At 34.0% G+C, this 6,000-nt stretch overlaps 2 long non-coding RNA genes across 2 annotated transcripts; both read right to left on the reverse strand.

The window, feature by feature from the left end:
* Window positions 1-128: 128 nt before the first annotated feature.
* Window positions 129-4,370, reverse strand: LOC127516802 (uncharacterized). The gene is made up of 6 exons (XR_007931088.1): window positions 3,407-4,370; window positions 3,233-3,319; window positions 2,270-2,368; window positions 1,225-2,006; window positions 854-971; window positions 129-770 (listed from the first exon to the last, which is right to left on the reverse strand). It is a non-coding gene; the product is annotated as an uncharacterized LOC127516802 (long non-coding RNA).
* Window positions 4,371-4,585: 215 nt separating this feature from the next.
* Window positions 4,586-6,000, reverse strand: LOC127516803 (uncharacterized). Its single transcript, XR_007931089.1, has 3 exons — window positions 5,783-6,000; window positions 5,228-5,466; window positions 4,586-5,080 (listed from the first exon to the last, which is right to left on the reverse strand). It is a non-coding gene; the product is annotated as an uncharacterized LOC127516803 (long non-coding RNA).

A 6,000-nucleotide genomic window follows, 5' to 3' on the forward strand; every position in this document is an offset into this window, starting at 1 on the left:
GTTTTTTTCACTTCCAGCCTTCACAAACAATTATATATCACTTATTAAACGATTAAAGACAAAATTAATAATATTTATTAAGATTGATGTGGTTTGGAATTGGTAAAATGTGCTTGGAAAAAAAATATGAACAGAAAATCAACTTGCCCAATAATTCTGCACATAGTGTATACTGAAAGTTACATCTTGTGTATGGCTGTGTATGAATGTCTGGTGTATTCAGTCAACAACTTCACCTACATATAAACTTGATAAATGTTTACTTGAACAAGCTGTTAACTTTTATTTGTAACAATTCATAAAGAAATTCATTAAAACTGAAATGTGTTTTTGTATAGTTGTATATTAGTACAACAAAAAATTTCTTGAACACATGCTGTTCAAACTTTGAGGCTTTAACAATAAAAAGCCAATTTCATTAAAAGTGAAACGTGGTTATTTGAATGGAAGTCTGCATTTAGTCAACAGCATTCTTGTATTAGTACAACTACATGAAACTTTCCTTGAACACAAACGTTTAAAGGGAACTAACCCTTTATACACAAATTCAAGTTATATAAGGCCGAAACCTGTATCGTTGCAGGAAATGCAGGTTAGCATATCCCTCTCAAATTCAGAGTAGCACGTGTAGTGTGCGGGGATGAAAAGCTTTTGGAAACAAGTGGAGGACCTGGGAAGGTTGCCTTCCATCACCTCGACTTGAAGGTCATTAGATGGGATTTCCCATCCGGTCCAGAACTTAAGCAGTTCCTTTAAGTTCGAAGAGGAGGCTGAAACATAATTGATAACTCTTACTAATTTTAGATTAGAATGTTTATAACAATGTTTGTTTATGTACCATGAATACACTGACCATTTTTGATAAATGTCCGCAGGTATCCAGCAACCTTGTATTTGTCCTCAAGGCTGCACTCTTCATTGTCACTGTCATCGTCATCCAGCTCTGGCCAAACAATTTGCTCCAAGATCATCTGTAATAATACGGTTTATTTTTAATCATAAAAGGGGGGATGTTTTTTGCTCCAGAGGCATAAATGAATGAAAAAAAAAATTCCAAGAAAGGTATTGTAGTTAATTCTATGATGTATACTCAGTCAGATGAGCACATGCAAAAACCTGCAGTAGCTTGATTAAACTAACTGCCCATGTAAATACAGTCAATGAAATCTGTACAAAAAAGTAACAGAAGACATGCATTAGCACAGTAACATGGCATGTTTTTACCTCAGAGTTGTAGATGGCCTCTGACTCCCTTGGAAACAGCAGAGGAATGACATCTTTCCTCTCTGTCAGAAGTGGCCACACCATGGTCTCTTTTAACCCCCTTCTTATCTGCTTCACTTGACGTGAAGTATGTCCAACTACCTGCAATTTTAGATTTAGGTTGACATTAATACTTTAATCCATAACACAGTAAGACTATAATTTACATTAGTACTTACTAAAACTAATTTAAGATTTAATTTAATTTTACAGGTGTGTATTTGATGCCCTAGTATGTTCTAAATACTATTAAAATGTTTTTAGTGGATTGTCAAAATTGTGTATCAAAATTGTGTATGCATCATCTTACAGTACTTACAGCATGAAGGAAAAGCCACTCATATAACCATCTCCGATTACCTTCTGTGACACCTGGCAGGTCCCAGGCCAATGATAAATTGAGGATTGCCTCTTTCTCCTCTGCAGACAGTTCAGAGTCTCCATTAAGCTGGCAGAAAGTAGTAACACATAACTTATTTATGTGATAGTACTGTTACTTTTATAGGTACAGTCATTTTACATTGAAATTTTCAGGTATAAAAATAGAATCTGCAATAAAAAAAAGTGCTCTGCCATTCTGGTCCATACTAAATGAATGGTGTTGCGAACATCAAAGTCACAACAGTCTTCAATCTGGATTGTTGCAGTCTCTAGGGATCCCCACAACAGAACGTGCATGGTGGCAGGACTTATCCCAGTAACACAGGGTCCACCATGCAAAATTGAGTGGCCAATCATCCTGCCTGAAATAAAAAAAAAAAAAGTTTAGGTTACAGTGAGGCACTTATAATGGAAATCAATGGGGCCAATCCATAAATGTTTATAACCCATTTCAAAAGTGTAGCCACAATGTATGAAAATTATGTATTATATTTTTACATTACAATATTCATGATAAACCCACACTAATATTATCATAAAAATTACTTTGCACAGGTAATCAACATTATGCCACTAATGCAGCTAACTGAGATTGTACAAGTACAAAACCTTGTACAAAACTTACCTGCCACCACAAACATGTCACTGTCCTGGAGAAATTGAGATGTTGATGGAGTCAGATGGTCCGGCTCGCCTTCAAACAGTTTTGTTAGTGCCGTGTTTCCTGTTCAGAAAAAAAATGCTGTGTATATTGGTTGACACAAAAAAAGTATTTAATACAATTTACATCAGAATGGTCCTGACATCAATTCATGAATTACAGAGATCTTTTACCACATACAATGTATGTTTATACATTAAAGGGATAGTCTGCTGAAAAATGAAAATTCTGTCATCATTTATTCAAGTTGTTCCAAACCTGTAGGTTTTTTTCTTCTGCTGAACACAAAAGAAGATATTCTGAAGAATGTTGATAACCAAACAGCTGATCGGCCTCATTGACTTTTTTTTCATACAATGGCTGCCGTGAACTGTTTGGTTACTAACATTCTTCAGAATATCTTCTTTTGTGTTCAGCAGAAGAAAAAAAGTGGTTTAGAACAAGTTGAGTAAATAATTTATGACAGAATTTTCATTTTTCGGCAAAGTATCCCTTTAGATGCTTAGATTTATACACAACTTTTTTAAATACACATTCAGAGCTTTTCTATACTTTTAGATGGCCATGTTAATAAAATAATTTTGCACACTGTTATCAGTTTTACACAAGAAATGCTTCTGTAGGTCGTCAGAGTAATTTTTTGTTGTGTTTATTAGTATATACAATAATAATAATAATCATAATACATCAAGTTCTAAGGTTCCCATGTAAATTTAATGCAGTGACAATGTTTTTCTTTCATTTAAATGCAAAATGGATATTATAACTGATATATAACAAGATGCATGCACAACTCAGATTGAATTGATAAATCTGTTTTGATACCCAGCCATAGTACACCAAGCTATTTAACAGTTTGAAAGTGCATTAATAAAAGAATTAGACAGTATTATTAATGAAAAGTTAGGTAAATCTTTATAACTATACCAAGATTAAGATGAAATCCAATTTGAAGCAATGATATGCACTTTGAGAAGAAAAATCTGGTCACTCCTTCCCCAATAGCAGAATCTCCTGTCAAAGAATGTACATTTTAGCAAAACAGTACAAACAATTTTCAAGAAGTCTGGAATGCATATGTGATCACAATTTAAACTGTACCATGAAGTTTGCACTCAACAGGGCTGGCCCACTCCATATTTGACCTCTTATAAAAAAGATATCAGGTGTCTTTCCTGATCTTCAATTTCATCTCTTAGGTCCAGTGTCATGATCAATGGCTTCCCAAACTCATGAGGGGATAGCAGCTCTGATCTAAAAATCTGAACTGCTTTTCTGGCTTCTTGTTCTGTCTTCCAGTCTAAATAAGACAAGAAGAGAGAGTTAAATATATACAGATTAATTGCACTGTAACTCCCTTTGATAGTTAGTTAACCCAAAAAATTACACTGTCATTGTAATTGAATTCACCCAACTGGGTATTTATTAAATGCTTTCTTCTGCAGTCATATGGGTTTAGAACGTGAGTGTGCTGCCATAAATGTTACTTTTGTGTGAACTATACTTTTAACAGTTCTGAATTTCTGTGATCACTTCTTATACTGTAGGAGGAAGAATATACATGCTGATGTAGCATTTAGAGTACAGTTGAGTAGAGTTGTCCAATAACAGAGAAAATTGAAACAGCATCAATAAACAGCTCTAATAAAAATAAAATATTAGTCAGAAATGCACAATTCATAATATTTATTTGCAATTTTTTTTTACTCATATCCTTCAGACCCATAATGTTTGATCCACAACACTGTACTGCACTGATTCATTACTATTCTGTCTACCTGAAACAGTTTCTAAACCAGCATATCTTTCAGTTGGCCATTCTGATGAACATGATGGTCCCTCAGAAACCGGTCCCTCAGGCTCAGCAGTCACTTCTGATATCTCCTGCTCTGATGAACTAAAAAGGGTCATTGGGTAATAAATTCCTTTGCAACACAGAAACAGGCAAAAAAACAACAACAACAACAACAAACAAGCAAACAGAATAGAGCTGCACAATTATTTGGTAAAGATTGCAATCTTGATTCAAAAACTTAAGCAATCTTATTCCTTAATAGCCACAATTCAGCTCTGTCTATTAAACCTTAGACAGTACAGAACAGTACATTAAAACCTGCATTGCCACTGGCCCAGAGAGAGCTGTTGTCATGTATAGGTATGAAACAACGTCACAGTCTTTTCAACCACACGGAATCGTTATTTCTGTGTTTCAAGCATTCAAATTATCACAGAAATACTGGGATATAAGTTTATAGATCAGGTATAACCACTGATGTCTAAAGTACTGATCAAAATAGAGGACATTGCCATTTGAAAGTAACTTGACGTTTCAAAAAAAGATTGTATCAGTTACATTGTTGTCATAGGTGGTGACAAATGACTGTTAAAAAATGTTTGTCATTCAGTAATGACTTTGAGTAAGTCACTGAATAATTCATTCAAACTGTTTTTTTATTCAAATTAAATATTATTGATTAGACTGCAGCAATCAAAATTTTGTCATAAAGTAAATTACATTTATTTTGTCCAGTCAGAATAATGGGAGAATCATGATCTTTAAACAAATTCTCAATTGATTGATTCTCAATTTATCCAGAAATGTGCAGTTCTAAAAAAAAAAAAAAAAAAATTTATTAGTAAAATAAAACCTATCATGGTGCCATAACCATACCCAGAGCAATTCTGCACATGGACTTTCATATGAGTGAAAGGTATTTCTTGCTCACAGCTGAGACACCTTGTCATTGGTCCATTGCTTTGTGGAGAACAAAGATTCTGAAAGTAAAGATCACTGTCTCATTTCTTCAAGCAGACATCATTGTATTTGCAATGCTGTACATCAAATCACAACAATATTTTAAAGAAAAAAAAAAAAGAGACTTTTTATAACTTTACAAAACAACATAACGATTAATCACTTACAGCCTCTATAAGAATACTCTTCTGCAAAGGCCTGACGTAAATTGTTGCTTGTCCTATTCCAGTCTGTGTATTCCTAAGATGTCACACTGTGTATCCTTCCTCTGGAATTGGGATTCCACACAAGATCCGGCTTTTTGTTGTACCACTAATCCGTAGCAATTCAAATCCACCTGTTTCCATGAGTTTTGGATAGACTCCTTCTAGTTGTCTTTTGAATGTCTCCGGGTCATTTTCATGTCCTAAAATAAATGACAGACAAAATATTATTAATTAAAGAGGCATACATGTTTTACTATTGTACTATTTTTTTTTTTTTTTTTTAAGTTTAAAACCAATAATCAAGTATTCCCACAGTCTGTCTAAAGGCCCCGATATACTTCAAGCAAAACCTGGTGTGATGTAATTTTGGAGTAAATCTGGCAAAAACAAAGGTTATTTAGAGTTTGTTTTGGTGGTTCGAAACCACTTCCCAGCGCAAACTTTGCAGAACAATTTGCACTAGCTGTTAAAGGATTAGTTCACTTTCAAATTCAAATTTCCTGATAATTTACTCACCTCCATGTCATCCAAGATGTTCATGTCTTTCTTTCTTCAGTCGAAAAGAAATTAAGGTTTTTGATGAAAACATTCCAGGATTTTTCTCCATATAGTGGACTTCAATGGCCTCCAAACGGTTGAAGGTAAAAATTACAGTTTCACTGCAGCTTAAAAAACAAATTATAATTTTATACATTTTACTCATAAATGCTCATCTTGAACTAGCTCTCTTCTTC

The sequence above is a fragment of the Ctenopharyngodon idella genome, chromosome 7, assembly GCF_019924925.1.
Source record: "Ctenopharyngodon idella isolate HZGC_01 chromosome 7, HZGC01, whole genome shotgun sequence".
NCBI lineage: Eukaryota > Metazoa > Chordata > Actinopteri > Cypriniformes > Xenocyprididae > Ctenopharyngodon > Ctenopharyngodon idella.